The 15,798-nt window shown below is 41.1% G+C and overlaps 1 long non-coding RNA gene across 4 annotated transcripts; it reads right to left on the minus strand.

The window, feature by feature from the left end:
- Nucleotides 1–11,510: 11,510 nt before the first annotated feature.
- Nucleotides 11,511–15,360, minus strand: LOC119359709. Of its 4 annotated transcripts, none has more exons than XR_005172637.1 (4): nt 15,166–15,359; nt 14,930–15,024; nt 13,062–13,228; nt 11,511–11,802 (listed from the first exon to the last, which is right to left on the minus strand). It is a non-coding gene; the product is annotated as an uncharacterized LOC119359709 (long non-coding RNA). The 4 variants fall into 4 exon arrangements; XR_005172636.1 differs by having other exon boundaries at nt 15,116–15,359; XR_005172638.1 differs by having other exon boundaries at nt 11,511–11,856; nt 14,930–15,360.
- Nucleotides 15,361–15,798: the final 438 nt, after the last annotated feature.

Raw genomic sequence — 15,798 nt, forward strand, 5'->3', positions numbered from 1 at the left:
CGATGACATGATGCTTGATTTACATGTGAAGAACATTTTGTGCTGCCTTGAAGACTTCAACAACAGCATCCCGGAGGACCACAATGACAACGACGGCGCGACACGCCGCCTCCGCCGCCAGAAATAGTTTTTTTGGGGTTTAATACTGTATCTTGAATTCTCGATCATATGAATATAAATTCGCAGTGTGACTGAATGAAAGATATGGTTTGAATGAACTTGCATTTTTCTCTCTTAATGTACATACTTATCAAACGATTTTCTTTTGAAAAAACTTCAACGGTTTTTAAATATAAAACACTCATCGCAAATGTTTTAGTTAGAACACCCGTATGCAAACCGACAGCTTCCCCACGAAGCTAAGGGAAAATGTGCCGAGCAGGATTTCTGCATCCCTTCAACGCAAATTGTTGTTTTGCATGACCCGTGTGCAACCACGTACAAACAATTGGGTAAGATTTGCATATTTGTCATTTTGGGTATGTTTCCATTGCTCAAACTGGAAAGATTGATCTAGTAAAATTGTCATTTGTCAACCTTGTAACACTGCGATTTGTCAAAATATGTAGCTACAAATCACTAGCACTATCTAATTTTTGCAAGTACAATCACTAGCACTGTTCATATGGACACCACTAGTAGGCGTGAGTTCGTGGATGCATATGCAAATGTACCATTGATTACATACAACAAGTCATCAACCCACAACGACAACGAGGATACACGTTGGATTATAGATCATTTCCAACAAAACATTCTAGTAAAGCTTTTCTCACACAACAAGTAACAAAGCGATGAAATGAACTTTAGCTCAACCACTCGTCGGTGTTGGAAATGCTCGCTTTGAACCAGAAGTGTTTCTCTAGGAAGGGCCAGCTACTGTCAATCTCGTGACCAATGCAAGACTGATCATCCAGGCTGAAGCGGCCTATTTCAATACCCATATTGGGACAGTAGGGAAGCATAGTAATGTCCAAGGTATAGATATAGTTGCTTCTCATAAATAGTAGTAACGTTGTGTCAACAGCAGCTGGATCGCCTTCCGCCATCATTGAATAGTTTTGTCCAAGGAAGAGCGAGTTTCCTCCAAGACTTTCAATACTGAACCAGGGAGAAGGTGTTGGCGCTAGTACACCAGTATACATCCCGAATACCATGCAATGGATGTTCGAATAGGTCCGGAGAGTGCGACCATACGAGACAACACCGGCTTCCTTAGTAACATCAGCAGTGCCCCATATACAGACACGAAGAGGTGATCCATCGGAATAAGTTGCCAGGCGCCACTGAGTATATGGGTCCTGCTCGTCCTCATGCTCGTGAATAGAATTTTCAAGTATAGGTGGTGGAATGTCCACAGAACCTTGGAAACACAAGAAGGTTAATTAGTAAATGGAAACTAGCTAACCCACATGCATGTGGATGAAACAATTATAATTACGGTGGAAGACAAACGTACCAAAATCATGAGGATTCCATGCAAAAATAGTGCCACGAGTGGTGGCAGCAAACTCAAGATCCTCGTATTGAATTGCATCATAGTACTCATCCGTGTATAGAAACTGATTTTTGAGCAATATCCATCGAGGTGTGGAAGTAAGGAAGGCAACAAGCTTGTCGAAGATAGCAACAACTTCATAGTTCGTGTAATCCCAAGAGCGGTTGGGAACTCGACAAATTGCTATCTTTCATAGACGACAGTTACCATGATCGTATTTAAACTCACGTAGACCATCTATGTGCTCAACCTCTAGGCAGTCTGAGATTTTTGGAAGTGGAACCCGGTGACGAGTGTACACATTCACAAGTTCCGGCTCGCAGTTGTACCCAATATAAACAACCCAATCTCCATTTGCGCCTGCCCAAGCCCTGCCCTCAAGCGATGGCATCTTAACATCATACGTATCATTATCAAGTGGCATCAACTTACACAAGGTGAGGCTTCCCTCATCCACGCGCCAGTCAGTAGGGTCACGACGAAGAAGATAGGGAGATCAAACCGCTCCTGGACCCTTGGGTTCCTTGTAATGATGTTATTAGTTGACTCGAGAATGGTCTTGAACGAACCTACCATGCTAGACGAGGTGATGACGTCGCACCGATCAATGAGTTCCTCCACCGCGTCATCATTCAGATCGGGGCAAGAATAACGGGGTCGTTTCTGGCTTGTTCCCTCCATGGAGAAGACGATCAAACAATGGCAGAAAGAAGGATGAAGGCAAATGGAGGAGGGAGGAAGAGCTAGCGTGCAACAGCAGTTCCAAATCGAGAGGGAAAGGCGAAGAGTCAGTGGACGGTTGCCACGATACATGAAGAGGTGCCTGCGGAGCGAATGGTTGCCACAGAGGTCACACACTGACGACAAGGGCCGAGTGAACCGCATGCAATCCCATCACACAACACACACGTCTTGTTAAGTTGAACTGTTTCTGTACTCTTGTGTCAACGCAAACAGTTCACATGCCGTATATCCCACACACCTTGATCTGGCTGACCGTTTCTTTTGTGTTGCCTAATCACAAACAGTTCATCTGAGTGAACCGTATGCTGTATATCACACACAGCTTCATCTAGCTGCCCATTTCTTTTGTGTTGCCTAATGACAAACAGTTCATCCGAGTGAATCGTATGTTGTGTATCGCACACGCCTTCATCTGGCTGCCCGTTTCTTTTGTTCCTCCTCATCGCAAATAGTTAATTGAACTGAACCGTATGCCCTTCATCTCACATGCAACTAAAACCTGAACCGTGTTTGATGCATCCATCATCGCAAACGTTTTATATGTTTCTGACGGTTTTCACACAACATCGTTTGCGATTATGGCATCGCACACAGTTTCTCGAAGGATCTCTGATCGAAGTGTCGCGTTAGCAGCATCCTGCAGTAGTGCTTCTCAGTTTTCCCTTCCAGGTATCACCGTGGAGAACTCAAACTATTGCAACTAATGCAATTGAAGAACACACGAAGTGCTCAAGTACCTCACTCTCAAATCCCACCTTAGCAACGAAAGTGATGGAGGAATATGAGAGAAAGAACAAGGAGAACACAAAATAATTCCAAGATCTAGATCCATAAGGTTCCCTCACTTAGGAGAAAATGATTGGTGGAAATATAGATCTAGATCTCCTCTCTCTTTTTTCTCAAAGAGATGCAAGAATCATGGGAGGAATAGAGAAAGCCAAGCTTTTGGAGGTAAACAATGGAGGAGAAAGCTTGCCCAAAACCGTTAGGGGCAGTGGGGGAAGAAGACCCCCTTCAATAGTGGGGGGTGTTAAAAACCCAAATGTTATGTTCTGTCTGTGCCTAAGAGGTACTACCACTAAGCACATTGAAGTACTACCGCGGACTCGCACAGTGGACCAGCAGAAAACTCGCGCGGTACTACTAATGAAGTGGTACTACCGCCTCGAATAAACGGTACTACCACGAATTAGCCGGTGGGTAACAGAAACTTCCACGGTAGTTGATGTCGCTTGAAGCTACGTCGGTATTTCCCCAAAGAGGAAGGGATGATGCAACACATCGGCGGTAGGTATTTCCCTCAGATGTGAAACCAAGATAATCGAACCAGTAGGAGAACCAAGCAACACAACGTAAACAACACCTGCACACAAATAACAACTACTCGCAACCCGACGTGTAAAAGGGGTTGTCAATCCCTTTCGGGTAGAGGCGCCTCAAGATAGGAAAAAGGACGTGAATAAATTGTACTCCCTCCGTCCCATAATGTAAGACGTTTTTTACACTAGTGTAGTGTCAAAGATCGTCTTACATTATGGGACGAAGGGAGTAGTAGATTGATAGATCGAACGCCAAATAAAATAAATAAGAATAAAATGCAGCAAGGTATTTTTTGTATTTTTGGTTTATTGGATCTGAAAATAAAAGCAAAGGAAAATAGATCGCAAAAGCAAATAATATGATAAGGAGACCCAGGGGCTGTAGGTTTCACTAGTGGCTTATATCGAGCAAAATAGCAAACGGTGGGTAAACAACTTACTGTTGGGCAATTGATAGAACTTCAAATAATCATGACGATATCCAGACAATGATCATTATATAGGCATCATGTCCAAGATTAGTAGACCGACTCCTGCCTGCATCTACTACTATTACTCCACACATCAACCGCTATCCAGCATGCATCTAGTGTATTCAGTTCATGGAGACACAGAGTAATGCAATAAGAACAATGACATGATGTAGACAAGATCTATCTATGTAGAGATAGACCCCATCGTTTTATCCTTAGTAGCAACGATACATACGTGTCGGTTCCCCTTCTGTCACTGGGATCAAGCACCGTAAGATCGAACCCACTACAAAGCACCTCTTCCCATTGCAAGATAAATAGATCAAGTTTGCCAAACAAAACCCAAATATTGGAGAAGAAATACGAGGCTATAAGCAACCATGCATGAAAGAGATCAAAGAAACTCAAATACTTTCATGGATATAAAAAGATACATCTGGTCATTGATAACCCACAAGTATAGGGGATCGCAATAGTTTTCGATAAGTAAGAGTGTAAAACCCAACGAGGAGCTAAAGGTAGAACAAATATTCCCACATGTTCTATCGACCACCGATACAACTCTACGCACGCTTGATGTTCGCTTTACCTAGAACAAGTATGAAACTAGAAGTATTTTGTAGGTGTTTTTGGATAGGTTTGCAACATAATAAATATTACGTAAATAAAAAGTTGGGGCTGTTTAGGTAAAGACACAACTAAATTAGTTTTAGTAGAGAGCTTGTTGTCAAGAGAAAGTTATTTGTCCCTAGACAATCGATAACTAGACCAGTAATCATTATTACAATTTTATTTGAGGGAGAGGCATAAGCTAACATACTTTCCCTACTTGGATCATATGCACTTATGATTGGAACTCTAGCAAGCATCTGCAACTACTAAAGATTCATTAAGGTAAAACCCAACCATAGCATTAAAGCATCAAGTCCCCTTTATCCCATACGCAAACAACCTACTTACGCGGTTCTGTGCTTCTGTCACTCACGCCACCCACCATAAGCAAATCAAGAACATATTGCAAACCCTACAGCGGGGATCCCTCACGCTTGCGCGACACGGAGAGAACCATAGGACAACAACAATAATAAAACATGCCACTCAGATCAATCTTGATCATCAAATAGCCATTAGGACAAAACGGATCTACTCAAACATCATAGGATAGCCATACATCATAGGGAAATAATATATAGTGTTGAGCACCAAGTTTAAATAGAGATTACATCAGGTAAGAGAGAGGTTACACCGCTGCATAGAGGGGGGAAGAGTTGGTGGTGAAGGCGGTGAAGTTGTTGGTGAAGATGACGGTGATGATGATGGCCCCCAATGGCACTCCGGCGCCACTGGAAGCAAGGGGGAGAGGGCCCCCCTTCTTCTTCTTCTTCCTTGACCTCCTCCCTAGATGGGAGAAGGGTTTCCCCTCTGGTCCTTGGCCTCCATGGCATGGGAGGGGCGAGAGCCCCTCCGAGATTGGATTTTTCTCTCTGTCTCTCTCTGTTTCCGCGTTCTCCGATTCTACCCCTTCACCGTTTCTTATATTCCCAGAGATTCGTAACTCCGATTGGGCTGAAATTTGAACACGATCTCTATCCGGATATTATCTTTCTTGCGGTGAAAGAAGGGCATCAACCGCCTTACGGGGTGGCCACGAGGGTCAGGGGCGCGCCTGCCCCCCTGGGGCGCGCCCCCTACCTCGTGGGCCCCTCGAGCATCGTCTCGTGTTGATTTCACTTCCCAAAAATCACATATATTCCAAAAAATCTCCGTCCATTTTTATTCCGTTTGTACTCCGTTTGATATGGATATTCTGCGAAACAAAAAACATGCAAAAAATAGGAACTGGCATTGGGCACTGGATCAATATGTTAGCACCAAAAATAGTATAAAAAGTTGCCAAAAGTATATGAAAGTTGAATAATATTGGCATGGAACAATCAAAAATGATAGATACGACGGAGATGTATCAGCATCCCCAAGCTTAATTCATGCTCGTCCTCGAGTAGGTAAATGATAAAAAAGATAATTTTTGATGTGGAATGCTACCTAGCATAATCTTGATCATGTATCTAATCATGGCATGAGTATTAAGATACGAGTGATTCAAATAAATAGTCTATCATTTGACATAAAAACAATAATACTTCAAGCCCACTAATAAAGCAATCATGTCTTTTCAAAATAACAAGGCCAAAGGAAGTTATCCCTACAAAATCATATAGTCTGGCTATGCTCCATCTTCTTTACACAAAATATTCACATCATGCAGAACCCTGATGACAAGCCGAGCAATTGGTTCATACTTTTTAATGCGCTTCAGCTTTTTCAACCCCCACGCAATACATGAGCGTGAGCCATGGACATAGCACTATAGGTGGAATAGAATATGATGGTGGAGGTTGTGTGGAGTAGACAAAAGGGGAGAAAGTGTCACATCGACGCGGCTAATCAACGGGCTATGGAGATGCCCATCAATTGATGTCAATGTGAGGAGTAGGGATTGTCATGCAACGGATGCTCTAGAGCTATAAGTATATGAAAGCTCAAACTAAAACTAAGTGGGTGTGCATCCAACTTGCTTGCTCATGAAGACCTAGGGCATTTGAGGAAGCCCATCGTTGGAATATACAAGCCAAGTTCTATAATGAAAATTCCCACTAGTATATGAAAGTGATAACTCAAGAGACTCTCTATATGAAGAACATGGTGCTACTCTAAAGCACAAGTGTGGTAAAAGGATAGTAACATTGCCCCTTCTCTCTTTTTCTCTCATATTTTTTCCTTTTTGGGCCTTCTCCTTTTTTGGCCTTTCTCTTTTTTTTAAATTTTTTCCTCTGGAGTCTCATCCCGACTTGTGGGGGAATCATAGTCTCCATCATCCTTTCCTCACTGGGGCAATGCTCTAATAATGATGATCATCACACTTTTATTTACTTACAACTCAATATTACAACTCGATACTAGAACAAAGATACGACTCTATATGAATGCCTCCGGCGATGTACCGGGATGTGCAATGATCTAGCGTAGTAATGACATCAAAAAACGGACAAGCCATGAAAATATCATGCTAGATATCTTACGATCATGCAAAGCAATATGACAATGATGCTCAAGTCATGTATATGATGATGATGATGGAAGTTGCATGGCAATATATCTTGGAATGGCTATGGAAATTCCATGATAGGTAGGTATGGTGGCTGTTTTGAGGAGGATATAAGGAGGCTTATGTGTGATAGAGCGTATCGTATCACGGGGTTTGGATGCACCGGCGAAGTTTGCACCGATTCTCGAGGTGAGAAAGGGCAATGCACTATACCGAAGAGGCTAGCAATGATGGAAGGGTGAGAGTGCGTATAATCCATGGACTCAGCATTAGTCATAAAGAACTCACATACTTATTACAAAAGTTTATTAGCCCTCGAAGCAAAGTACTACTACATATGCCCCTAGGGGGATAGAATGGTAGGAAAAGACCATTGCTCGTCCCCGACCGCCACTCATAAGGAAGACAATCAATAAATACATCATGCTACAACTTTGTTACATAACGGTTCACCATACGTGCATGCTACGAGAATCACAAACCTCAACACAAGTATTTATACAATCCACAACTACCCACTAGCATGACTCTAATATCACCATCTTTATATCGCAAAACTATTGCAAGGAATCAAACACATCATATTCAGTGATCTACAAGTTTTATGTAGGATTTTATGACTAATCATGTGAATGACGAGTTTCTGTCATCTCTCTAAATAGATATAAGTGAATAAAGAGAGTTTAATTCTTCCTACAAAATATATGACCACGCTCTAACAAATATTAGTGAAGCAAAAGAGCATTCTACAAATGGCGGTTGTCTATGTAAAGAGAAACATGCAATCCAAACTTCAAATGATATAAGTGAAGCATGTGAAGCATTCTCTAAAGCCATACTCAAAGAATATAAGTGAAGTGCAAAGAGCATTCTATAAATCAACCAAGCACTATCTCATACCAGCATGGAGCAAAAAGAAAAAAAACTAAATGCACAAGACGCTCCAAAATTTGCACATATCGCATGAATGAAACGAATCTGAAAACATACCGATATTTGTTGAAGAAAGAGGGGATGCCTTCCCGGCATCCCCAAGCTTAGACGCTTGAGTTTCCTTGAATATTTACTTGGGGTGCCTCGGGCATCCCCAAGCTTGAGCTCTTGCCTCTCTTCCTTCTTCTCACATCGAAACCTTCTCAATCATCGAACACTTCATCCACACAAAACTTCAACAGAAAACTCGGTAGGATCTGTTAGTATAATAAAGCAAATCACTACTCTAAGTACTATTGCAAACCAATTCATATTTTGTTTTTCCATTGTGTCTACTGTAATATAACTTTTTCGTGGCTTAATCCACTAATATAAATTGATAGTTTCATCAAAACAAACAAATGATGCATTAAAAACAGAATTTGTCTAAAACAGAACAGTCTGTAATAATCTGAACATTCACCATACTTCTGATACTTGAAAAATTCTTCCAAAATTATGAAAAATACAAAATTTGTATAGGAAGATAGTGCAAAAAGAATCAGAACCATTTGACGTTCCAGCAAAAAATGTAAAATCGCGCACTACAGCCAAAGTTTCTATCCTGCACCATCCAAACCATCAAGCAAATGTAAACATCCTAAAGGCAAACCTTGGAACATTATTTTTATTTCTAAACTATATAAAAGCACAGAGCAGAAATAAACGACTCTCTAAAACTGCCGGGTTGTCTCCCTGGCAGCGCTTTCTTTAAAGCCATTAATCTAGGCATATAGTGCTCAAGTAGTGAATCCACCCGGATCCCAAGGTATATCAAAGCCAATTTTAATTAGCAATGATTTAGCATTTAGTAGTGAGCACAAAGTAACATATATCATGTAACAATTAAGTCTAACTCTCTTCCTATGCATCGGCATGTCATAAAAGAACAATTAGTGCACACATAGTAAAGGCCAATGCATAGTATAAATAGTTTCTTGCAATTTTATCATATTGGAAACATAGAGAGGTGGAGATATAGTTCCTCTCTCATAATAATTGCAAGTAGGAGCAGAAAGCACATACATATTATATTCATCAAAATCATCATGTGCAACGGTAAAAGGCAACCCATCAATATAATCCTTAATAAGCACAAACTTCCCCGATATAGTGTAGTTTGGAGAATTCAAAAAGATAATAGGACTATCATGCGTGGGTGCAATAAAACAATTTCATGTTTAACATAAGGAACTATAGCAAGTTCATCTCCATAAGCATAATTCATATTGGCATCTTGGCCACAAGCATCATCAAAAAGGGATATTTCAAAAGAATCCAAGGGATCATAACAGTCATCATAGCAATCATCCTTCGGTAAGCACGAAGGGGAATTAAACAACGTATGAGTTGAAGAGTTACTCTCATTAGAAGGTGGGCAAGGGTGATCAATCCGCTCTTCCTCCTTTTGTTCTTCACTCTCTTCCTCATCTTTTTCTTCCAATGAGCTCACAGTTTCATCAATTTCTTCTTCCATAGACTCCTGCAAAATATTAGTCTCTTCTTGGACAACGGAGACTTTCTCAATAAGTGCATTAATTTTGGAATAGTGTTCATAATTCTCATAGCAATATTTGAGGATAGCTAAATTTTCAGATCTATAAACAGCATCATCAAAATCTTCAAACTCTTTACACATAGATTCAATTTCATAAGCACCCATAAAAGCAACAAATTCTTCTATTTGCTCCACATCATAGTAATCATATATACCATTAGCATAAGAACCTAAGGTTTTATTATCATTGAATTTGCATGAAAAGGGAAGGTGTGGAGACTTCATCCTAGAGCAACAAGTATAATCATAACTCACGCATAATTGCCAAGCATACCACTTCAATATATGAATTTGATCCCATAATAGTTTTCCTTTTTGTGTCAAGCGATAATCCCTAAAGTATCCACATTGATCCAACGTTACTCCCATTACATAATTAAATGGGGTTTTCTAAGGATTATTAAAGTAGTACAGAATATCTTTCACAAAACTAGCATCGAGGGTTTTAGGAGGTTCCCCATCTCCATGAGGAGAAAGTACACCTAATTTTTTTGGTATTTCATGTTCCATATCCATAACTAAAGATAGAGAACAACTAAGAACATCAAATAAAACTTACTTAGTGATAAAGCAAACAAGCACACACGAGAATATTCACCCCACGCTATTACTCCCCGGCAACAGCGCCAGAAAAAGGTCTTGATAACCCACAAGTATAGGGGATCGCAACAGTTTTTAATAAGTAAGAGTGTCGAACCCAACGAGGAGCTAAAGGTAGAACAAATATTCCCTCAAGTTCTATCGACCACTGATACAACTCTACGCACGCTTGATGTTCGCTTTACCTAGAACAAGTATGAAACTAGAAGTACTTTGTAGGTGTTTTTGGATAGGTTTGCAAGATAATAAAGATTACGTAAATAAAAAGTAGGGGCTGTTTAGGTAAAGACACAACTAAATTAGTTTTAGTAGAGAGCTTGTTGTCAAGAGAAAGTTATTTGTCCCTAGGCAATCGATAACTAGACCGGTAATCATTATTACAATTTTATTTGAGGGAGAGGCAGAAGCTAACATACTTTCTCTACTTGGATCATATGCACTTATGATTGGAACTCTAGCAAGCATCCGCAACTACTAAAGATTCATTATGGTAAAACCCAACCATAGAATTAAAGCATCAAGTCCCCTTTATCCCATACGCAAACAACCTACTTACTCGGGTCTGTGCTTCTGTCACTCACGCCACCCACCATAAGCAAATCATGAACATATTTCAAACCGTACAGCGGGGATCCCTCACGCTTGCGCGACGCGGAGAGCACCATAGGATAGCACCAATAATAAAACATGCAACTCAAATCAATCTTGATCATCAAATAGCCATTAGGACAAAACGGATCTACTCAAACATCATAGGATAGCCATACATCATAGGGAAATAATGTATAGCGTTGAGCACCCACTACAAGAAATCTGTTAATACGTGACGGTTTCAGTCTCTCATGGACCTGCACAAAACCGTCATCGAGGGGCATACGTGACGGAATTGTATTCCGTCATGTATATCGCGTCATAATTTAACCACATCACGCTCCATGACGGATCACCGAAAACCGTCACGGACCATGACGGTTTTTAACCGTCATCGATGTCCGTTAACTGGCATGCTCATAACGGCGTTAACATGTCTACCACGTCATCATCTGTCATGGATCTGATGTGGCAACCCATGTTGTAATCGGCCCATCTAAAATTTTGTCCCACCAAATTTCAGCTCACTCCAGGAGGGGTGGCCCATATAGTAATAAACACAATTTGAATTTAGGTCCATTAATTTCATGAAAGGCCCACTAATTTTAATCTAGGACATTAGCCCATCACGCATTTCTCTTGGTCCATGGAAATTTTAAGCCAATAATAATTTACGGGAAAATATATGCTCAGGTCCTTGAAAACAAAAAATTACATAAACACACCCAAAAATACACATATACAGGAGCAAAAAAAGGACCCAAAAAAGAATAATTCTACAAGCATGTCTCAAAGAACACTATGCTACCCTACAGCCAACACCACACCCGTCAAGCAACGCACAATGCTCATCCGATGTCAACCAGTGGTCATCCCGCGTTCCTGGCCGTGGATCCGATCGTCATGTCTTTGTTGTTGAAAATGCTCCCATAAACCAATATCTGCCACATGATGAAAAATGTGTCACACTATAAAATGCTCCCATAAACCAATATCTGCCACATGATGAAAAATATGTTACACTATAAAATATTACAGTCAGTAGGTTAAAATACAGGTAGAAACTGGAAGTAGCTTACTACACGTTATCAAGTTCTATATTTTTTCTCTGCCATGATGCAAAGTAGTGAAACAAAAGCATTCGTGTGAAAAGAAGCAACTGGTGGAAACAAAAAGGAATGATGAGCATACATAGATCAATAGTTGGTAGTAAACTCCACTGTGCTTATTTGACTTGAAGTCCCAAGCTATCACTACACTAACCTCGAATCATGCTATGAAAACCTTCTGAATTTCCTACAATGCAGTCTCTCATGTGCCGTGAAATATGAAGTATGTGAAACTAAGAAAAGTATAAAAAGTAAATCAAGGGGAGGCACTTTCGTACCCACTGCAAGAAATAAATAACATAAGCAATACTTTTATTCTGGTAACAAAAGGCAAACAACAACAAAAAGGATAATAGCTTCTCGTACAACAATCAATCATACCGTAATGCATCCACAGTTCCAATCTATGATAGAGAAAGCAGATTGCCACGGTGAAAATCTTCATTTCAACCATGGAAAGCGGTTACCATTGGTATGAAAATAAGTGATAATTGATGTATCATATATGTAGTGTGGGATAGGTATTGAACAGAAGGGAGTTCAATTACCATGTACAGAATTATTGATGTCTAACACAATCTGAATCCTGAACACTATTTTAGAATAGGGAACTTGTAGCTTTTGTATTAACAAGGAAACAATAGGAGCACAATTAAAGTCCACATCTGTTCAAGCAAAAATATAGTTACTTGCCAGGAAATAAAAATCCAAGTAGCAATAATAGCATATCAACAATACACGCATCTGTAAAACAACTCCATGCTAGCAAGATACACAGTCGCAGCTGAATTTATATCTAACAAGCTGGAGCTTCCAAATTAACTCCCAAAAGATCAATATGAAAGTAACATGAAGAACGGTGCATATTAGAAAAAAATAGCTATATCATATTGTGTGGATCAGCATTAGCTTGCCCTGATTAAATTATGCGTAACAGTGCAAGAGAATCAGATCCACAAAACCGTAAGCAACTAATCAAGCTCACATATTCATCTCAGCAACTGAATCCTCCTCTAAACTGAACCAAAACATGATTTGTATTCAGATTGCAAGTATCATCTAGATTTGGGATAAAGTGGGGAGAGGCTCACCACGCTAGGACGTAAGGAGGATGCAGCCATCAGTGCGTGAGCTCGTCCATGCGATGTAGGATATGTTGCAAGGGCCAAGGGGGTGCTGGACTTGCTTCTGCACCTCATCCAGCAAAGAGAGCTCATTGGGAACGGCTGCATCGAGGAGGAGGACGTCTTGTACGCCACTGGATGGGTGCAGAAGGAAATAGGCATTAGTGGCATAGAAATCAACCCTAATAAATAGTTCAAATTTGACAGCACAAGAAAAAGAGAAACAGAAACCACGTGCGAGAAAGCAGCAGGACCATTCATTCAGGGAACAGAAGAGGTAGCAAAAGCAGCAGCAGGTAATCCTTATGACTAGAGGCTAAGTATCCATCGTTGGCTCCACTGGCGAATAAAAAGTAGCACAATTAACTTGTCATATAATCTAAACATTTAAAGTTCAAGTCCAGATTTGATGTTATATAGCTAAAGAGCAGCTGCAATAGCAAATGTCCAGGATACAAAATGTTAATCCTTCCAACAGGAAGTATACTTTTTATATCCCAAGGTACTGATGTTATGTAGGCAAACTAAAATTTTAAAGTACTAATTCTTTGAACGAGAAGTATATGTCTAGGACCTTACTACAGAGCCAAAACCAGCACAATAGCAGAGGTAAACATTACAGGGAACCACAAACTAGTGAGCAACATGCCCCAATGTAGTTCCCATACACATGGATGTATTAGTATCACCCAGAACATTTGCACGCAAGAGATAGGATTATTTTTCTAGAAAAATGCAAGACTGTAGTTAATGGAAGAAGTCCTTTCTACAGAAAAATATACATGCTCGGCAGAACTGATGTTGTAGAGATACCGAATCAATAATATAAAAGTTTCATTGTTGACGTTGTATGGACAAAGATTCATGGCTGACTGGTCTCCTAGTAGTTAAGATACTGAATAGATACTATTAAAGTATTAGTGCTTATGTTGTACAGATTAATAACAGATTCCACACAGAAATGTATAAAATGTTCAAAGCGATTCCACACTACTTCATCACATTCTAGCCGAACAAGACATCTTTCTGAACTTATCTACACACTGAGCTTCTGTACATAGGCTACACAATCAACTTGCCATATAATATAAACATATAAAGTCAAGTCAGATTTGATATTATGTAGCTATGTAGCTAAAGAGCAGCTGCAATAACAAATTTTCAGGATATAAAATGTTAATCCTTCCAACAGGTAGTATATTCCAAGGTACTGATGTTACGTAGACACAAAATTTTTAAAATTCTAATTCTTCGAACGAGAAGTATATGTCAAGGACCGGACTGCAAAGCCAAATCCATCATGATAGCAGAGGTAAACATTACAGGGGAAACACAAACTAGTGAGGTACAGGCCCAATGAACTACACATACACGCGGATGTATTATTATCTCACAGAGTACATTTGCATGAAAGAGATCATCTTTTTTCTTTTTATAAAAATGCAAGACTGTAGTTAATGGAAGGCAAGTCATTTACCCAATGCCAGCAAGTGTTGTGTTACAAAGATTTGAGATTTCTACATACAAAAATGCATGCTCGGTAGTGTCCACTGTGAAAACTGTATGCTGCTGCTACATTTAACTATGCCTAGAAGTAAACCCATAAATTACTTGAGCACTAATTGTTATTTTTATTTGAAAATATTCTATTAGGTTGAGCACGGTCATGCACCTACATCCAGTCATCCACACTAGCTGAGCAATATCAACAATATAAAAAAATCCACATAGCAGCAGCACCAACGCAAGAGATGATTGGTACTTGACCAGCAAGCATACAGCAGCAACCAATCGATAGAGAGGAAGAGGGAGGGAGCGAGCAGGGGAAGAACAACCTGGGGACGAGAAGCTCACGGTGGAGTAGCTAGGCGGCGAGGTCAGGGAAGGAAATCACCCAACCTCCGTCTGGCCATGGTATTGAGTGCCTCACCTGCGACCAACCAGAGCAGTAGGAAAACACATCAACCATGGAGATCCATCTATTGATTTAGGGGTGGGATGGGGAACCGGAGAGGCGGTACCGTCCTGAATTAGCGCCATGGACCACGCCGAGAAGGAAGAGGAGGCCAACCTTGGCTCAGAACAACGCAGGAGCCGACCTTTGGCTCTGCTCGGGCGGATCCGGAAGCAGCGCCGCAAATCGGGAAGCGCCTTGGCCTGCTCGTTCTGGTGGCCGCCTAGTTTAAGGAGAGAAGGTGAGAGTAGGGGATGGGGGAGAGGGTGGGGTCGGTGGCGGTGGCGGTTGGGGAGGGGGCACCGAGGTTGCCGGTGGTGGCGGCGGACGAGGGAGAGGGAGATGGATAGGGTTGAACTGGGGGATGGAGGATGGAGAAGAAGATGGGGAGCAGCGGTGGTGGAGGCGGTCAACCACCGTTGGGCCATGTGCCTACCGTGTGATCTGAGGGAGTGGACGGTTGTGATGCGCGATCCGCGAGAAGGGTGGATTGACCAATCAGGATTCAGCATACGCATCACACCGGATACATGCCACATCAGCACGAGCCATCGGTGACGGTCCTGCTTAGGTCCACATGGTCTGTCCATGACGTTTTCCATGACAGTCTTTTATTGTCCGTCATAATGGGGCATCATTTCAGTGGCCATTCGCATCTTGTTGATCCGTGACAATTTCTGTGACGACCCGGAGGGACCGGTGCTGTATCTGTGATGGTTTTCAGGAACGTCACCAGAATTCCGTCATGGA

The sequence above is a fragment of the Triticum dicoccoides genome, chromosome 2A, assembly GCF_002162155.2.
Source record: "Triticum dicoccoides isolate Atlit2015 ecotype Zavitan chromosome 2A, WEW_v2.0, whole genome shotgun sequence".
Lineage (NCBI taxonomy): Eukaryota > Viridiplantae > Streptophyta > Magnoliopsida > Poales > Poaceae > Triticum > Triticum dicoccoides.